The following is an 18,983-nucleotide window of genomic DNA, read 5'->3' as shown; positions in this document are numbered from 1 at the left end:
CCCTAACCCTAGCTCTAAGGCTGTCACTTACCCTATGAATAACCCTAAAACTAATGGTAGCCCTAGACTTATGCCTAATCCTTAGGCTAACCAAAATCCTAACCTTATTATTAGTCCTGACCCTAGCCCTCATTCTAGCTGTAATCCTATCCCAAACCCGAAGGCTAACCCTGACCCTTATCCTGACCCTAACACAAACCCTAGTTCTAAACCTGACCCTAACACTAGACTAAAACCTAACACTAGCCCTGGACCTAATCCTAATCCTAAATCTAGTCTTATATCTAGCTTTAGACCTAAGCAAAAACCTAGTTCTAAGCCTAACAATAACCATTATCCAAAAACAAACACTAACCATACCCCTAGACCTATTTCTAATTCTGGCTGTAACCCTAACTCGAAATCTAACCCAAACACTGACTCTGCCTTTAACAGTAAACCTACTTCTAAATCTGACCCTAACTGAAATTCTAAACCTAACACTAGATCTTGGCATAACCCTAACCCTAAAATTATCCCTAATCATAATCCTAGCTCTTACGTTACCCACAGCTTTAACCATAGGCCTAAACCTAACAGAAAATTTAGAGCTAATCCTAGGCCTTAACCTAGCCCTAAGCATTACGCTAACCCTAACCATAGCCCTTACCGATACCTAACCCTCGCCTTAGCCCTAACCCTAGCTGAAAACCTAACCCTTATTATAAACATACACCTAGAAATATCCCTGAATCTAACCCTAGACCTAGTCCTAATCCTAACCATAACCGTAGCCCTAACCTTAGCTCTAAACCTACCCATTACCCTAACCCTAACCCTAATTTTAAACCTAGCCTTAACCCTGACCATAATCCTAACCCTAAACAGAAAACTAACACTAGACCTAACACTAAACTAATACTTGCTATACTCCTAACCATAGATCAAACCTGAACCATTACCATAAACCTAAACATAACCCTAAACCTAACCCTAACCCTAAACTTAAATCTAGCCCTGTCCCTAACCCTAAACATATATCTAACTGTATTTATAACACTAACCCTAACACTAAACTTAATTATTACCATTCCCCTAACCCTAACCCCAATAAAATTAATTATTACCATTCCCCTAACCCTAACCCTAACCCTAACCCTAAATCTACCGTAATTCTCTCCCTAAACATAACCCTGAACCTAACCCTTGTTCTAACACTAATCATATCTCAGAACCTAACTGTTACACTAAACATAAAACTAACTCTAATCCTAGTTCTAACCCATACCCTAACACTAACTAAAGACCTAATCCTAACCATAAGTCTAGCTATAAACTTAGCTCTAACTGTATGCACTACCCTAATCATATCCCATACCCTAATGCTAATTCTAGGCCTAACCCTTTCTAAAGACCTAATCCTAACCATAACCCTACCCCTAAACTTAATTCTAACTGTATCCATTGCTGTAAACATAACCCTTTCCCTAATGCTAACCGTAGGCCTAACCCTACACCTATCACTAACCCCAACCCTCTAAATTACCCTAAACCTAACCTGAAAGCTAAATCTAACCCTACCATTACCCTAACCATAAACCTAATGCTAATTTGATCCCTAAACCTAAACTCAAACCTAAAAGAAACCCTAACCATGACCCTGACCCTGTACCTCTAACCTGACCCTTACCCTAAACCTAATCCTTACATTGGACCTAACCAAAACCCTAAAACTATCCATAAACATAACCCAAGTCCTGACATTAACCCTAGATATAATCCTACCCCTAACGTGAACATAAACCCTAGCCCATATAAGCACTAAACATAGCCTTAATCATAACCCTATCCTTAAAGTTAGGCCTAACTTAAAACCAACACTATCCCTAATCTTAGAACTAACTTAGCCCTATCCGTAACCATAACCCTAACCCTAGCCCGAAAACTAAGTCTAACTCTCTCCCTAGACCTAAAACTACTTCTAACCCTATCCCTTACTGGAATTCTAAACCTAGCTCTAATCCTAGGCCTAACCCTAGCCATTTCCTTAGCCCTAGCACTAACATTGAATCTAACCTTAACTCTAAATCTAACTCTAATGCAAAGCCTAAGCCTAAACCTAACACTAACCCTAACCCTAATGCTACTCCTCAAACTAGCTCTAACTCTAGGCCTAGCCATAACACAAAACCTAGCCATATTCCAAACCCTAACCCTTAATCTAAACCAAACCCTAACCCTACACCTAGCACTAAGCCTAGCCTATTTCTAGTTTTAAGCAAAACCCTAAAACAAGTCCTAACCCTCATTCTGTTGCTAACACTAACCCTAGCTTTAAAAATCACCCTAAACGTAACCATAAACATAACACAAGACCTAGACCTAACTCTAACCCTAACCCTAAAATTAGCCCTAATTGTAACCCTAGTACTTACATTAGCCATAACCCTAACCCTAGCCCTAACTTAACCCCAAACCTAGCCTAACCTGAGCCCTAAACCAGCTTTAACCCTAACCCTAACCTTAACCCTAAATCTAGCACCAAGAATAACAATAACCTTAGCTTTAAACCTAGCTCTAACCCTATCCATTACCCTAACCATAATCCTAATGCTAATACTAACCCTAGGATTAAACCTTACCATATTCCTAATCCTAACACTATCCATTATCCTAAACCTAAATTGAAACATAAACCTAACTATATCATTACCCTAACCCTAAACCTATGCTAATTTGAGCTCTAAATTTAAACATTAACCTATCCCAAACACTAATCACGACCCTGAACCAAGCAATACCCTTAGCACTAATCGTGACCCTAACCCTAAACCTAACCCTTACACTGCATCTAACCTAACCCTAAACTATCTTTAACTGTAAAGCTGAACCTGAAATTATCCCTAGCCCTAATCTTAGCCCAAAACTAGCCTTAATCCTAACCCTAACCATAACCCTAATTCTAACCCTCGCCCTAGCCCTAAACCTAGCTATAACACCATCCATTACCCTAAACCTAACAATAACCCTAAACTTAACCATAATGTTAAACCTAACCATAACCCTTGCCCTAACCCTAGGCCTAACCCTAACACTAAGCCTAGCACTAACCCTAATTTAGTCCTATCCTAACCCTAAACTTAGCCTTAAGACGCAGTCTAATTATTGCCCTAGCCCTAGCCCTAGGTCTATCCTTAGCCCTAGCCCAACCCTGGATCTAAACCTAACTCTAAATTTAAACCTAACTCTGAATTTAACCATAACCATAATCCTAAACCAAACCCCAACACTAGCCCTAAGAATGATGCTAATCCTAAAACTTCCTTTACCCCTAGCCCTAGCCTTAAAACAAAACCAAGCCATATCCCTAACACTCACCCTTAACCTAAACCAAACCATAAACCTACACCTAGCCCTAACCCTAACTCTAAAAATAATCCTGACCCTGACAATGATCCTAACACTAATCCTAGCTCTAAACATCACCCTAACCTTAAATTAACCCTAACACCAGGCCTAAGCTTAATCCTAACCATAAAACTAGCCCTAATCATAACCCTGGTTCATATATTAGTCATTGTCATAACCCTAGCCCTAACCCTACAACAAATCCAAACCCTAATTCTATTCCTAACCCTATCTTAAACCCTAATCTTAACCCTAACTAGCCATAACCCTAACCCTAACCAGAGCCCTATCCCTAGCCCTAATCTTATCTTTACCCTAAGACTACCCTAAAACTAATGCTAAACCTAGTCCTAACCCTAATCCTTAACCTAACTTAAACACTAACAGTATTACTAGTCCTAACCCTAGCCCTCATTCTAGTTCTAATGCTAACCTTGATCCTTATTCTGATCCTAACAATAACCCTAGGTCTAACCTGACCCTAACCCTAAACCAAACCCTAACACTATCCCTACCAGTAAGCCTATTCTTATACCTGACCATAATACTAAACCTAGACCCAAAACTAATCCTAAATATAGCTATAATTCTAGCCCTAAACCTAAATAAAACCCTAGCTCTAGCCCTAACCAATAACCCTTATCCTAAACTAAACACTTACCCTACCCATAGACCTAACACTAGTCCTAATACTGGCTCTAACCCTAACCATAATCCTATCCGGAACACTGACACTGACCCTAACATTAACCTAAATCTAAACCTGACCCTAACCCAAAACCTAGTCCTAATACTAAACCTAGCCATAACCCTAACCCTAATACTAGCCCTAAACATAACCCTAGCCCTAACCCTATTTAACCCTAATTTTAACCCTAACAGTAGCCCTAACCCTAACCATAGTCCTAACCCTAGCCCTAAACCTAACACAAACCCGAGCCATAATCCTAGGCCTAAACATAGCCCTAAGCATAACCCAAACCCTAACCCTAGCCCTAACACTAACACTTGCTTTAGACCTAACCCTAGCTCAAAGCCAAACCCTTACCCTAAATATTACTCTAACCATATCCTAAACCATAACCCTAACACTAGCTCTTATCCTAACCTTAATCCTAGCTCAAACTTTAGTTCTAATCCTGTCAATTACCCTAACCCTAACCCTAACCCTAATCATAACCCTATCCCTAACACTAAACCTAACCCTAAACATAAACATATCCCAAGACCTAACCATAAACCTAAACCTCACCATAGCACTGATCCTAGTTGAAACATTAATCCTTACACTAAATCTAATCCTAAGACTAGCCCTAAAACATGACATAACCCTAATCATAACCTGAACCCTTAATCTGACATTTTCCATTACCCTAAAACTAACACTAAGTGTAATGAAAACGCTAGCCATAACCCAAACCCTAAACCAAACCCTAAACATAAACATATCCCTAGACCTGAACATAAACCTAACCCTCGCCCTGGAAATTACTCTAACTCAAACACTAACCTTTACCCTAACCTAATCATAAACCTAGCCCTAAACTTAACACTGTAAACCAAACCCTATCCCTATCCCTAATCCTAACTCTAATTTTACACTGAATTCAAACCATAAATTAGCCATAACCTTAGCTCTACATCTATCCATTACACTAAACATAACCCTAGCCAAATGCTAACCTTAACCCTATTGCTAAACCTAACCCATCCATTACCCTAAACCTTAACTGAAACCTAAACCTAACCCAATCCATCACCCTAACCCTAAACTTAAACCTAGCACTAATTCAAGCCCTAAACCTAATCTTTAACCTAAACCAAATGCTAACACTGACCCTAACCCTAATAATACCCCTAACTCTAAACCCTAAACATAGCTCTGACACTAGACCTAGCAATAACCTAACCCTAAAACTATCCTTAATCATAACTTGACTTGACATTAGCCCTAGCCTAGTTCTAGCCCTGAACCTAAAAGAAACCCTAGCCCTAAACTTAGCCTTAATCCTAACCTAAACACTAACCATAGTCGTAATTCTAATTCTCACCCTCACACTAGCCCTAAAGCTAGCTATAACCCCAACCATTCCCCTAAACTGAATCCTAACCCCAATGCTAATCCTAAACCTAGCCCTAACCCTAGGCCTATCCCTAACACTAACCTTAGCCCTAATCCTAGCCCTATTTTAGCTTTATATCTAACCCTAACCCTAAGCCTAGTTCTAAATCTAAATCTAACTCTTGTCCAAGCCATTTCCCTAGTTCTGACCATATCCCTCACCGTAACACTAACCCTAGCCCTACCCTAACCCTGGATCTAACCCTAACTCTAAATCTAACCCTAACCCCAAGCCTACACCTCACCCTAACACTAGCGCTAACACTAATGCTAATTCAAAATCTATCCTAACCCTAGCCCTAGCCCTAAAACAAAACCGAGCCATAGCCCTAAACCTAACCCTAACCCATAGAAGTCAAGATGAAGTGAAACCTTAAAACATAAACTGTTCCTGACAGCGGACCTTGAACTGAGAAGGCCCAACCTGGGAAACATGGTAATGCTAGGTAAAAAAATGAATCCTGAACGGAATCAAAGAAATTTGAACAAAAGTAACTCTAAACCGAACATTTGTTCTAACCCTGGCCCTAACCCTAATCCTAAAACTAAGCCTTTCCTGTTTATAGAGCTTGATCATAAAAGTCCCAAACTTGGGGTACCTAGTAGGTAAAAGTAACAGATGAATCCTGCCCAGTATCAAAAATTCTGACCAATAATTGGGGATGGTGTTTCAATACATGCCTATTTCTCCTGTTTTCCTCTAAAGTGCTCTTGGATAAATTGTTTTTTCATGCTTCAGCTTAAGGTACTTTCATCAGGAACAAACCAGAGCATGCCCACAGTGAAGTGATTGAGTGTGTGAAGTTTCGTGCAGCTAGCACAAACCCTGTTTGATTTCCAGCTCCATTTCCATTCACACCTATAGGCCATAATGTAGTGAAAACTGAAACTTCAAACTGTTCCTGACACTGAACCATTGAACATTGAAAGCCCAAACTTGGGAAGCCTACTAACTTTAGTAAAACATGAATCTGTACAGTATCAAAGTAATCAGACCAAAAAAAAAAAAAAAAAAAATCAAAGCTCTTTCAGTTCATGTGTATTTTGCTTGCTCTTAAAGCACTCAGAGATAAAGCTGTTTCTTTCTACTTCAGCTTAGGTATAGTTCACAGAAAACAAACCAGAGAATGCTCACTGAGAACTGACTGAAGGTGTGAAGTTTCAAGCAGCTAGCACAACCCCTGTTTGATTTCCAGCTTCACTTCCATTCACCCCTATAGGGCAAAAAGAAGAGAAACATGAAAATTGAAACTGTTCCTGAGAGAAAACCCTTTTACATAGGAGGCCCAAACATTTGGAGTATAGTCAAAATAGGAAAAAGGTGAATCCTGCCCAGTATCATAAAAATTTATAAAAACACTAACTCTAACCCTAACACCTGGTCTAAACCTAGTCCTAACACTAAGTCTAACCCTAAACCTAATCTGCTTAGAGAAAATTTGATCATAGAAGTTTCAAAATGGGGAGTCTAGTGGGGCAAGCTTACAGATGAAACATTGGCAGTTTCAAAGAAATATGACAAAATATTTGAGGAGCTATTTCATCACATGCATATTTTTCTGTTTTCTCCTAAAGTGTTCTCAGATAAATTTGTATTGCATGTTACAGCTTATTACTAATTTCACAAGGAACAAACCAGAGAGTGCCCACAGAGAACTGATTGAGTGTGCGAAGTTTCAAGCAGTTAGCACCAACCTTGTTTGATTTCCAGCTCCATGTCCATATACCCATGTAGGTCAAAATGAAGTGAATACGTAAAATACAAATTGTTCCTTGCAGCAAAGAATTGAACCGAGAAGGCCAAAATCTGGGTAACATTGTAAGGCTAGGAAAAAATGTATCCTACCCAGTATCAAAGAAATTTGGACAAGACAAACTCTAATCCTAAAACTAGACCTAACTCTAACCTAACCTGTTTAGAGAACCTTTGATCATAGAAGTCTCCAAGATGAGGAGCCTACTGGGGACAGCTAATAGGTAAATCTTGCCCAGTATCAAAGAAATCTGACAAAATAATTGGGGGGGGGGTAGTTCAGTACATGCATATTTTCCTGTTGTCTCCTAAAATGTCCTTGCATAATGTTGTTTTTGCATGCTTCATCTTCGGAATACATTCACAAGGATAAAACCAGAGCGACCTCACAGAGAACTGATTGAGTGTGTGAAGTTTCAAGCAGCTAGCAAAAACCCTCTTTGATTTCCAGCTCCATTTCCATTTACCATATAGGTCAAAATGAAGTGAAACCTTAAAATAATACCTGAAATACTACAGAAAACCAGCGAACCCAGACTGCCCAAACCTAAGGAACATAGTAAGGCTGGGTAATAGATAAATCCTGCCTAGTGTCAAACAAATTTGAACAAAACTACTGTAAACCTAACAGTAGATCTATCCTTAATCCTAACCCCACAGCTCACCCTAGCCTGTTTAGAGAACCTTTGATCATAGAAGTCCCAAACGAAGGGAGCCTAGTGGGGACAGCTAACAGATAAATCCTGCACAATATCAAAGAAATCTGAGCAAATAATTGGTTGAAGTGTTTCAGTACATGCATATTTCTTGATTTCACCAAAAGTGCTCTGGGATAAAGTTGCTGTGCATGTTTCAGCTGAGGGCAACATTCACAAGGAACAAACCAGAGAGTTCCCACAGAGAATTGATTGAGTGTGTGCAGTTTCAAGCAGGTAGCACCAACCCTGTTTGATTTTGTGCTCCGTTTCTCTTCAACAAAATAGTTCAAAATAAAGTGAAACCTTAAAATACAAACTGTTCCTGACAGCAAACAATTGAACCGAGAAGGCCCAAACCAGTGAACATTGTGAGGCTAGGTAAAAGATGAATCTTGCCCAGTATCAAAGATACATGAACAAAACTGACTCTAACCCTAAGACTAGATTTAAATCTAGCCCTTACCCTAACCATAAACCTAACCCTAATCTGTTTATAGAATCTTTTATCATAGAAGTCCCAAGTTAAGGGAGCCTATTGGGGCAAGCTAACAGATGAATCTTGTGCAGTATCAAAGAAATCTGATCAAATAATTTGGGGAGGTAGTTCATTACATGTATATTTCCCTGTTGTCTCCAACAGTACTTTCAGATATAGATGTTTTTGCATGCTTCAGCTTTGGGAAACATTCACAGGAAAGAAACCAGAGTAGCCACATAGAACTGATTCAGTGTGTGCAGTTTTAAGCAGCGAGCACCAACCCTGTTTGATTTCAAGTTCCATTTCCATTTACCCGTATAGGTCAAAATGAAGGAAACCTTAAAATACAAACTGTTCCTGACAGCAAACCATTAAAGGGATAAGGCCCAAACCTGGGGAAAATAGTAAGGCTAGGGAAAAGATTAATTATGCCAAGGATCAAATGAATTTGAATAAAACTCACTCTAACACTAGATCTAACAGAACCCTAACCTAACTCTAGCCTGTTTAGAGTACTTATGATCATAGAAGTCCCTCAAACTTGGGGAGCCTAGTGGTGCAACTTAAGAGATGAATCTTGTGCAGTATCAAATAAATTTGATGAAAAACTGGGGGAGGTATTTCATATTTGTTCATATGAAGTACATTCATATTTCCCTGTGCTCATGGATAAATTGTTTTTCATGCTTCAACTTAAGGTACTTTCACACAGAAAAAGCAAAGAATGCCCATAGAGAGCTGATTGAGTATATGAAGTTTTATGCAGCTAGCAACACCCCTGGTTGATTTCTAGCTCCATTGCATTCACACCTATAGGCCATAATGAAGTGAACCCTAAAAATTCAAACTGTTCCTCACAGTTAACTGGCAAACTTTTAAAACCCCCAACTTGGGGATTCTACTAATACTAGGAAAAGGATGAATCCTGTACAATATCAAAGTAATCCATGCAAAAAAATTGAAGCTTGCTCCTAAAGTGCTCACAGATAAAGCTGTTTCTTTATAATTAAGCTTTGGGCTACTACCACAAGAAAAAAATGAGAGAATGTGCACTGAGATCTGATTGAGTGTGTGAAGTTTCAAGCAGCTAGCACAAACCCTGTTTGAGTTCAGCTCTATTAACATTCACCCCTATAGGGCAAAATGAAGTGAAACATGAAAATTAATACTGCTCCTGAGATCAAACCCTTTTACCTAGGAGGCCCAAACATGGGGAGCATACTAAGGTTAGGATAAAGATAAATCCTGTCCAGTATCCAAAAAGTTGAAAAAAAACTAATCCTAACTCTAACACTAGTTCTAACACTTGCCTTAACTCTAACCTAACACTAAGCCTAACCTGTTAAGAGATTCTTTGATCATAAAAGTTTTAAACTTGGGGAGACTAGTGGGGAAAGCTTACAGATGAATCCTGCACAGTATCAAAGAAACCTGACCAAATAATTGGGGAAGGTATTTCAGTATATGCATTTTGCCCTGTTTTCTCCTAAAGTGCTCTTGGATAAAGTTGTTTTGCATGCTTCAGCTTATGGCTACTTTTACAAGGAAGAAACCAGAGAGTGCCCACAGACAACTGATTGAATATGTGAAATTTCAACCAGATAGCATCGACTTTCTGATTTCTACCTCCATTTTCATTTATCTATATTGTTCAAAATGAAGTGAGACATTAAAACAAACTATTCCCAACAGTGAATCATTGAACCGAGAAGGCCCAAATCTGGGGCACATAGAAGACTAGGTAAAAGATAAACCTTCCCAGTATCAAAGAAATTTGAAGAAAACAAACTCGAACCCTAACACTAGCTCTAAAGCTAGCACTAACCCTAACCATAACACTAACACTTACCTGTTTAGAGAACCATTGAACCTAGAAGTGCAAACTTTGGGGAGCCTAGTGGAGCAAGCTAAAAGATGAATACTGTGCAGTATCAAAGAAATCTGATCAAATTGTTGGGAGACTTATTGAAGTACATACATGTTTCTCTGTTTTCTCCTTAAAGGCTCTCGGACACATTATTTATTGTTTTTGCATGCTTCATTTTTGCTCTATCTCCAAAAGAAAGAAACCAAAGAGTGCCCACTGAGAACTGATTGTGCAAAGTTTCAAGCACATACTGCCCACCCTGTTTGATTTCCAGCTCAATTTTCATTCACATCAATAAGTCACAATGAAGGGAAACCTTAAAATACAAACTGTTTCTGACTGCAAACCATTGAACTGAGAAGGGCCAAACCTGTGGAGCATAGTAAGGCTAAGTAAAAAGGTGAATCCTGCCAAGTATCATATAAATTTGAAGAAAACTAGGGCCACATGGGTGCTCTCAGCTCAGATGGAAGGCTCGGCTGTGCAGTTTCTCTGGGCACAGCCAGCAGTCTCTGCCGCATGGGCACTCTCTGTGCAGAGGGAAGGCAGCAAAGAACACAGAGGCTTAGCTTGAGAGTCAACAGACGGAGCTCTGGACACAGCAGAAAGTCACTCCAGAACCACCCACCTCACCAAACACCATACATAAGTAATAGATGGAATCCATGTTGCAAAATCTTACTTGCTATCTATCAGTGGGCTTGGCTACCAGTTTGGTTCTGCAGCTTATCAGGTAACCAGTTTCCCACTCCCCTACCTCCAGCTGTGATAACTCAAGATTTTTCTCACAAGCTTTTTTTGTTGGATGTAGCTATCAATGTGGAACAGCAACTGTACAGGCACCTGGTTTCCGATTCAGAGACTAAGAGTAGGAAGGCTCCAGGTAGTAGCTCAAGCCCTCTCATCCTGGGTACCTCCACCACCCTGAGCACAGAGACTCAAGCTAGGAATAGACAACTCCACCTACTTCAAGAAAAGAAAACAGAGTTCTGAGAGACATTTTTTTTTAGTTTTCTTTTCTTGCTCTTCTTATCCATTCTCCTCTACCCTTCCCCTCTGGTCCTCACAACTTCAACATATGTGAATCTAAGAACTTTCCATGAAATTGGACTTTAAGAACTGAATCACTAGAATAGTATAATATAGAGGAATTGCATAGGCCCCACCTCATCACCTCTTTATTTGCACTTATTTTCTTTCTCTCTATTTACTTGTTATTTTTTGTTCTTTTTTCTTTCTCCCTCTATCTCACTTTCAGCCGCCTAACTTTTACTATTTATATATAGGGTAATTTTATGAATACAGATAAGGAGTTTGAATTTATACCTTCTACCATAAATTCCCCCTGTCTATCATTAGAGTTCTCCTTCAAAGTTGCTAAGTTAGATTAATCACGTACCCTCATTAATTTCCCCCTTAACATAGCATCCTACCCATGACCCCCAGTTCTCTATACACCACCAGAAATGATATGCCTTTTATGAAACTAATGACTATATTCTAAATAATAATAGAAGCTAACATCTGTAGACACAGAGTCTTAATATAAATGTATGTATAATGGTTAGGTTTAGTCTTCGGGTTAGGGTTAGATTTCGAGTTAGGTTTTGATCTATAGTTATGGCTAGGGCTAAGGAAAGGGCATGGGTTAGGACTAGGGTTTGGGTTAGGCTTGGGATTATGGTAAGGGATAGGGTTAGAACTAGTGATAGTGATCGTATGAGAGTTAGAGTTAGTCTTAGGGCTATGGTTAAGGTTAGGGTTAGGGTTAGGGATAGGGCTAAAGTAGGGCTCATGTTAGTGTTAATTTAGTCCTTGCATTAGGTTTAAAATTAGGATTACGTTTAGGGTATTTTATTGGGTTATAGCTAGGTTGAGGGCTAGGGCAAGGGTTAGTATTAGGGTTAGGGTTAGGTTTAGGGTTATGATTAAAGCTAGGTTTAGGGCTAGGATGAGGGCTAATGTTTGTGTTAGGGTTAGGACTAGTATTAGGGCTAGGGCTAATGTCAGGTCTAGGGTTCTATTTAGGGATAGATTTAGTGTTAGTTTATGACTTGGTCCAGTGTAGTGGTTAGGTTTATACTAAGGGTCAGTTTTATAGCTAGGGTTATTATTAGGGTAGGATCAAGGTGAGGGTTTGGGTTAAGTTAGGGTTTAGGTTTAGAGTTTGAATTATCATTAGGTTTAGTGTTAAGATAATGAAAGTGTTAGATTTAGGGATTAGGTGTGGTTTAGTGTAATGGAGAGGGTTAGGTTAGTCCTAGGATTAGCATAAGGGTTATCATTAGTGTAATGGATAGGGTTAGACCTAAGATTAGAGGTAGGGTTATGTAAAGGATTGGGGGTTTTGTTTGGGTTAGGATTAGGATTTAGGTTTGGTTTAGTGTAATGTATAGGTTTAGGGTTAGGCCTAAGGTTAGCATAATGGTTTATCATTAGGGTAATGGATAGGGTTAGACCTAAGATTAGGGGTAGAGTTATGTATAGAATTAGGGCTTTTGTTTGGGTTAGGGTTAGATTTGCGTTTAGATTAAAGCTAGGTTTAGAGGCTGGAAATGTGCCTCCAGAAGTAGCATGCTCTCATGGCACGGGAAGGGCACTGTGTTCAATCCTCAGCACCATATACCAATAAAATAAAGATGTTGTGTCCACCGAAAACTAAAAATATATATGTTAAAAAAGAACTAGGTTTAGGACTCGTATTAAGGCTAGGATTTGGGTTAGGTTAGGGCTAGGTTTAAGGCTATGGCTAATGTACAAAGTAGTGCTATGATTAGAGCTAGTGATAGGGTCAGGGTTAGGGCTACATCTAGTGTTAGGGTTAAGTTTATGGTTACAATGATGTTTAGAGTTAGGTTTAATATTAGGGTCAGAGTCCAGAGTCCAAATTAGTTTTCAGGTTAGGGTTAGGACTACAATTAGAGATAGGATTAGGGCTAGGTGTAGAGTTAGGGTTCGGTTTAGGTTAAGTGTTAGGGTTAGTGTTACAATTCGGTTTTGTTTTAGGGCTAGGGGTAGAGTTAGTGCTAGTTTTAGGATTAATGTTAGAATTATGGCTAGTGTTAGTGTGAGGTTTAGGCTTAGGTTTAGGGTTAGTTTTAGAGTTAGGTTTAGATTTGGCTTTGAGTTAGGTGTAAGGATAGGGCTAGGGTTTGGGCTAAGTTTAGGACTAGGTATAGGGTAATGGTAAGGGATAAGTTTAGAACTAGGTATAAGGCTAAGGCGAGATTCTGAGTTAGTCTTAGGGCGAGGGTTAGGGTTGGGTTAGGGATAGGGTTAAATTAGGGCTGGGATTAGGACTAGGGTTAGTGTTAGGGGTAGGCGTAGGTTTGGGGCTAGGGTTAGTGTTAGGGTCAGGGTTAGGTTTAGGTTAAGCGATGGGATTATACCTGTTTTAGGACTAGGGTGAGGATTGGATTTAGGGTTATGGTTAGGGATTGGTTTATAATTAAGTTGAGGTTTATGGCTAGAATATGGGCTAAGGTTTGTGTTAGGATTAAGACTAGGATTATAGTTAGGGCTAAGTAAGGTCTAGGGTTACAGTTAGGGAGAGTTTTAGGGTTAGATTTATAAATAGGTCTATTGTAAAAGGCAAGATTCTTGTTAGGCTCAGGTTTAGAGCTATGGGTATTATTAGGGTAGGGTCAGAGTTAGAGTTTTTATTAAATTAAGGTTTAGATTTAAGGCTCGAGTTATCATTATGGTTCGGGATAGGTTAATGATAGTTTTAGGTTTAGAGTACTGGTTAGGTGTAGGGTAATGGATAGGTTTTGGGTTAAGGATAGGATTAGGTTTCAGCCTAGGGTCAGCAGAAGCTTTGGGGTTATCATTAGGGTAATGGATAGGGTTTGAGCTAGTGATAGGGCTAGTGTTATGCTAAGGGTTAGGTCTAGGGTTAGGCCTAGGTTTAGGGTTCAGGCTAAGTTTAGGTTTATGGTTAGCTTTAGGGTTAAAGCTAAAGTAGGGCTTGGGTTAGGGCTAGGTTTTGCAATAGTTTAGGACTATGGCAAATGTGAGAACTTTGTTATGATTAGGGCTAGTTTTAGGGTTAATGTTAGACCTAAGTATAGTTTTAGGATTAGGTATAGGGTTAGGGTGATGTTTAGAGCTAGGGTTAGTGTTAGTGTCAGGGTCAGTGTTCAGTTTTCTGTTATGGTTAATGTGAAAGCCAGAATTGGGATCAAGGTCAAGATTAGGGGAAAGGTTAGTTTTTGGCTTTAGGCTAAGTGTTATTATTAGGGCTAGGGCTATTTTTTTCTTTAGTTCTACGGATAGAGTTATGGATAGATTAGGATTAGCTTTAGGTCTAGGGCTAGTGTTAGGGTTAGGTTTAGGTATAAATTTACCAGCAGGGCTAGTGTTAGGGTTCAGTTTAGGGTTAGGTTCAGGTTTAGACCTATGATTAGTGTTAGGGTCAGTATAAGGGTCAGGGTTAGGGTTAGGGTTTGTTTTATGGTTAGAGCTAGAATGAGTACTAGGATTAGGGTTTGGGTGAGGTTAAGGATTAGGTCTAACCTAATCCTAATCCTAATCCTTAACATAATCCAAACACTTAACCTACTAATAGGTAACCTAATATCCCTATTAATAGGGTTAGGGTTTGGGTTAGGTTAAGGTTTAGGGTTATGATTATGATTAGGATTAGCATTAGGTTTAGGATTTGGCATTGGGTAAGGGATAGGGTTAGATCTAGGATTAGGGCGAGGGTTGGTGTTAAAGCTAGGTTTAGTGCTTGAATCAGGGCTAGTTTTTGTGTTAGGGTTAAGTCTAGGGTTAGAGCAATGGCAAAAGTAAGAATTATAGTTTTTAGGGTTAGTTTCAGTGTTGTAATTAGGGGTTAAACCTCTAGTGTTAGGATTAGGTTTAAGGTTAGGGTGAAATTTAGAGCTGTGTTAGTGTTAGGTTAATAGTCAGTGTCAGGTTTACTTTTTGGATTAGGGTTAGGATTTGAATTAAGTCTAAGGTTAATATAAGGGTTCAGTTTAGGGTTAGGGTGGTGTTTAGAGCTAGGGTGTGTGTTAAGGTTTAATGTTCAGCTTAAATTAGTGTTATGGTTAGTGTTAGGGTAATGATAGGGTGAGGTTTAGGGTTAGGTGTGGTTTAAAATAATGCATAGGTTTAGGATTAGTGATAGCTTTAGGTTTAGGCCTAGGGTATGGTTAAGAAATAGATAGGGTTAGAGCTAGGATTCGGGCTAAGATTATGATTTTGATTAGGGCTAGGATTAGGATTAGGGTTAGGGTTAAAACTCAGGTTAGGGCTTGATTAGGGCTATGTTTGTAGGTAAGTTAGTTCTAGGGTTAGTGTTAAGGCTAATGTAAGTACCAGGGTAAAAATTAGGGTTAAATTTAGGGTTAGGGTTAGTGGTAGTTCTAGTGTTAAGTTTAGGGTTAGGGTTAGGGTGATGTTTAGACTTGGGTTAGTATTATGGTCAGAGTCAGGGTCAGTGTTAGTTCTACTTTTCAGCTTAAAACTAGAATTAGAGCTAAGGTTAAGTTTGGGTTAGGGTTTGATTTAGGTTAAGGGTTAGGGCTATGGCTCGGTTTTGTTTTGGGGCTAGGGTTAAAGTTAGATTTAGAGTTAGGGTTAGGGTTAGGCTTAGGGTTAGGCTTAGGGTTAGGGTTTGATTTAGAGTTAAAATAAGATTTAGGTTAGGGCTAGAGCTAATGATAGGTCTTGGGTTAGGGCTAGCATTAGGGCAAGGATTAGGGTTCCAGTAAGGAATAGGGTTAGAACTAGGAATGGGGTTATGGTGGGAGTTAGATAGATCTAGGGTTACCATTAGGTTTAGGGTTTTTCTTAGGTCAAGGGATAGCCTTAGAGCTAGGGTTAATGCTACATATAGGGTTAGGGTTAAGGATAGAGTAAAATATAGATTTAGAGGTCAGATTAGGGCTATTTTTTTCTGTTAGGGTTAGGGCTAGATTTGGGCATTGGCTAATGTAAGAGCCAGGGTAAAATTAGGGTTAGTCTTAAGGCTAGGGTTAGGGCTAGGTTTAGGAATAGGACTAAATTAGGGCTAAGATTAGGGCTAGGGTTAGTTTGGAGGTTAGGCTTAATGTTAGGTTTAGGATTAGGCTTAAGACTAGGTTTAGGGCTAGGATAAAGGCTGGGTTTTGTGTTAGTTTTAGGGCTAGAATTAGGGCTATGGCTAATGTCAGGTCTAAGCTTACGGTTAGGGATAGTTTTAGGATTAGGGTTATGGCTGAGTCTACTGTAAGTGTTAGGCTTATTGTAAAAGTCAGCTTTAGAGTTAGGAGATTTATTAGGGTCAGAGTCAGTGTTAGAGTTTGCTTGAGGTTAGGGCTTAGGTTTAGGGCTTGAATTAGCACTAGGGTGTGGGTTAGGGTAATGATAGGGTTTTGTTTAGAGTTTACATTAGGTTTAGGGTAATTGATAGGGTTAGGGTTAGGGATAGGGTTAAGGTTAGGCCTAGGGTTCACATTAGGATAAGGGTTATGATTAGTATAATGGATAGGATTAGAGCTAATTTTAGGGCTAGATTTATGGTTAGAAATAGATCTTGAATTAGTGTTAGGGTTAAAACTAGGGTTAGGCTTAGGTTTATATTTAGCATAAGGGTTAGGTTTTGAGCTAGGGTTAGGGCTAGGGTGAGGGTTAGGTTTAGGGTTACTTCTAGGGATAAGATTATAGTACTCATAGGGTTAAGGTTAGGATTATGGCTAGTGACATCATTAGGGATAGGGTTAGGTTTAGGGTAATGTTTACAATTAGATGTAGATTTAGGGCTATGTTTAACGTTAGATTGAGGTTTAGGCTTAGAGTTAGGGCTATGGTTATGTTTAGGTTTATAGTAAGGGTTAGGGTTTGAGCTAGGTTTAGATCTATGGCAAGTGTGAGGTTTAAGGTTAGGTCTAGAGTTAGTTTTCCAGTTAGGTTTAGGTTTAGCATTAAGCCTAGGATTATGAATATGTTTATGTTTAGGTTTAGAGTAATGGGTAGGTTGAGAGCTAGGTTTCGGGCTAGGGTTAAGGTTAGGATTAGGGTAGGGTTAGGTTTAGATTGAGGGATAGGTGTAGGTTTATGTTTAGAGTAATGTTTAGGCTTTGAGCTAGGATTAGGACTAAGGCGAGGGTTAGGTTAGGGTTAGGGCTAGGGTTTGGGTTAGGGTTATGCTTAAGGCTTGATTTAGGCCTAGGATTAGCTCTAGGTTTTGTGTTAGCTTTAGGCCTATTGTTAGGGCTATGGGTAATGTAAGAGCTAGGTTTATTTCGAGGGCTAGTGATAGGGTTAGGGTTTTGGCTAGGTCTAGTGTTAGGTTTAGATTTTTGGATAGGGTCAGATTTAGAGATAGGTTTACTCTAAAGGCAGGGTCAGTGTTTGCGTTAGAGTTAGTGTTAGGGTTACAGCCAGAATTAGGACTATGTTTAGGTCTTGGGTTAGGGTTAGTGTTTAAGTTAGGTTAAGGATTATTGTTAGGGATACAGCTAGGTTTATGTTTAGGTCTAGGGCTAGAAATAAGGCTAGATTTAGGGTTTGGTTTAGGTCTAGGGCTAGTGTTATGGTTTGGTCTAGGTTTAGGGTCAGTTTTAGACCTAGGGTTAGTTTTAGGGTCAGAATAAGGGTCAGGGTTACCGTTAGGTTTGGGATAGGGTTAGAGCTAGAATGAGAGCTAGGATTAGGACTATTAACAGGCTTAGGGTTTTGGTTAGCCTAAGGTTTAGAGATAGATCTAGGGTTACCATTAGGTTTAGGGTTTTTCTTAGGTCAAGGGATAGCCTTAGAGCTAGGGTTAATGCTACATATAGGGTTAGGGTTAAGGATAGAGTAAAATATAGATTTAGAGGTCAGATTAGGACTATTTTTTTCTGTTAGGGTTAGGGCTAGATTTGGGCATTGGCTAATGTAAGAGCCAGGGTAAAATTAGGGTTAGTTTTAGGGTTAGGGTTAGGGGTAAGTCTAGTATTAGGTTTAGGTTTAAGGTTAGGGTAATATTTAGATCTAGGATTATTGTTAGGATATGAGTCAGCATCAGGGTTAGTTTTAGGGTTAGGGTTAGGACTCAATTAAGGGCTAGGGTTACTGTTAGTGTTCGGTTTAAGGTGAGGGCTGTGTTCAGAGCTAGGGTGACTGTTAGGATATCAGTCAGGGTCAGGGTTAGATTTAAAGTTAGGATTATGACTTGAATTTGGGCTAGTGTTACTTTTGGGATTTGCTTTAAGTTTAGGGTGTTCTTTAAAGCTAGGGTCAGTGTTCAGATATGAGTCAGGGTCAGGTTAAGTTTTAAAGTTAGGGTTCAGACTTGAAGTAGGGCTAGGGTTACATCTAGGTGTAGTGTTAGGGTTTGGTTTAAGTTAAGGTTTAGGGTTAAGGCTGTTACTCATTTTTGTTTTAGTCCTAGGTTTAGGTTTTGTGCTAGTTTTAGTTTTAGGCTTAGGCTTTGGGGTAGGGTTCGATTTGGATTTAGTGATCGATCTAGGATTAGTGCTAGGTCTAACTATAGGGCAAAAGTTAGGGCTAGGGTTATGGTTACAGTAACAGATAGGTTTAGAACTAGGGCTAGGGCTAGGGTGAGAATTAGAGTTAGTCTTAGGCCTAGGGTTTTGGTTAGTTTTAGGGATAGGGCTAGGTTACAGCTAAGATTAGGGGTAGGGTTAGTGTTCAGCTTAGGCCTAGTGTTAGGGCTAGTGTTATAGTTAATTTTAGTGTAAGCTATG

The sequence above is a fragment of the Marmota flaviventris genome, chromosome 2, assembly GCF_047511675.1.
Source record: "Marmota flaviventris isolate mMarFla1 chromosome 2, mMarFla1.hap1, whole genome shotgun sequence".
Taxonomy (NCBI): Eukaryota; Metazoa; Chordata; class Mammalia; order Rodentia; family Sciuridae; genus Marmota; species Marmota flaviventris.
The sequence above is the reverse complement of the archived record's forward strand: the minus strand, read 5'-3'. Positions refer to the sequence as shown.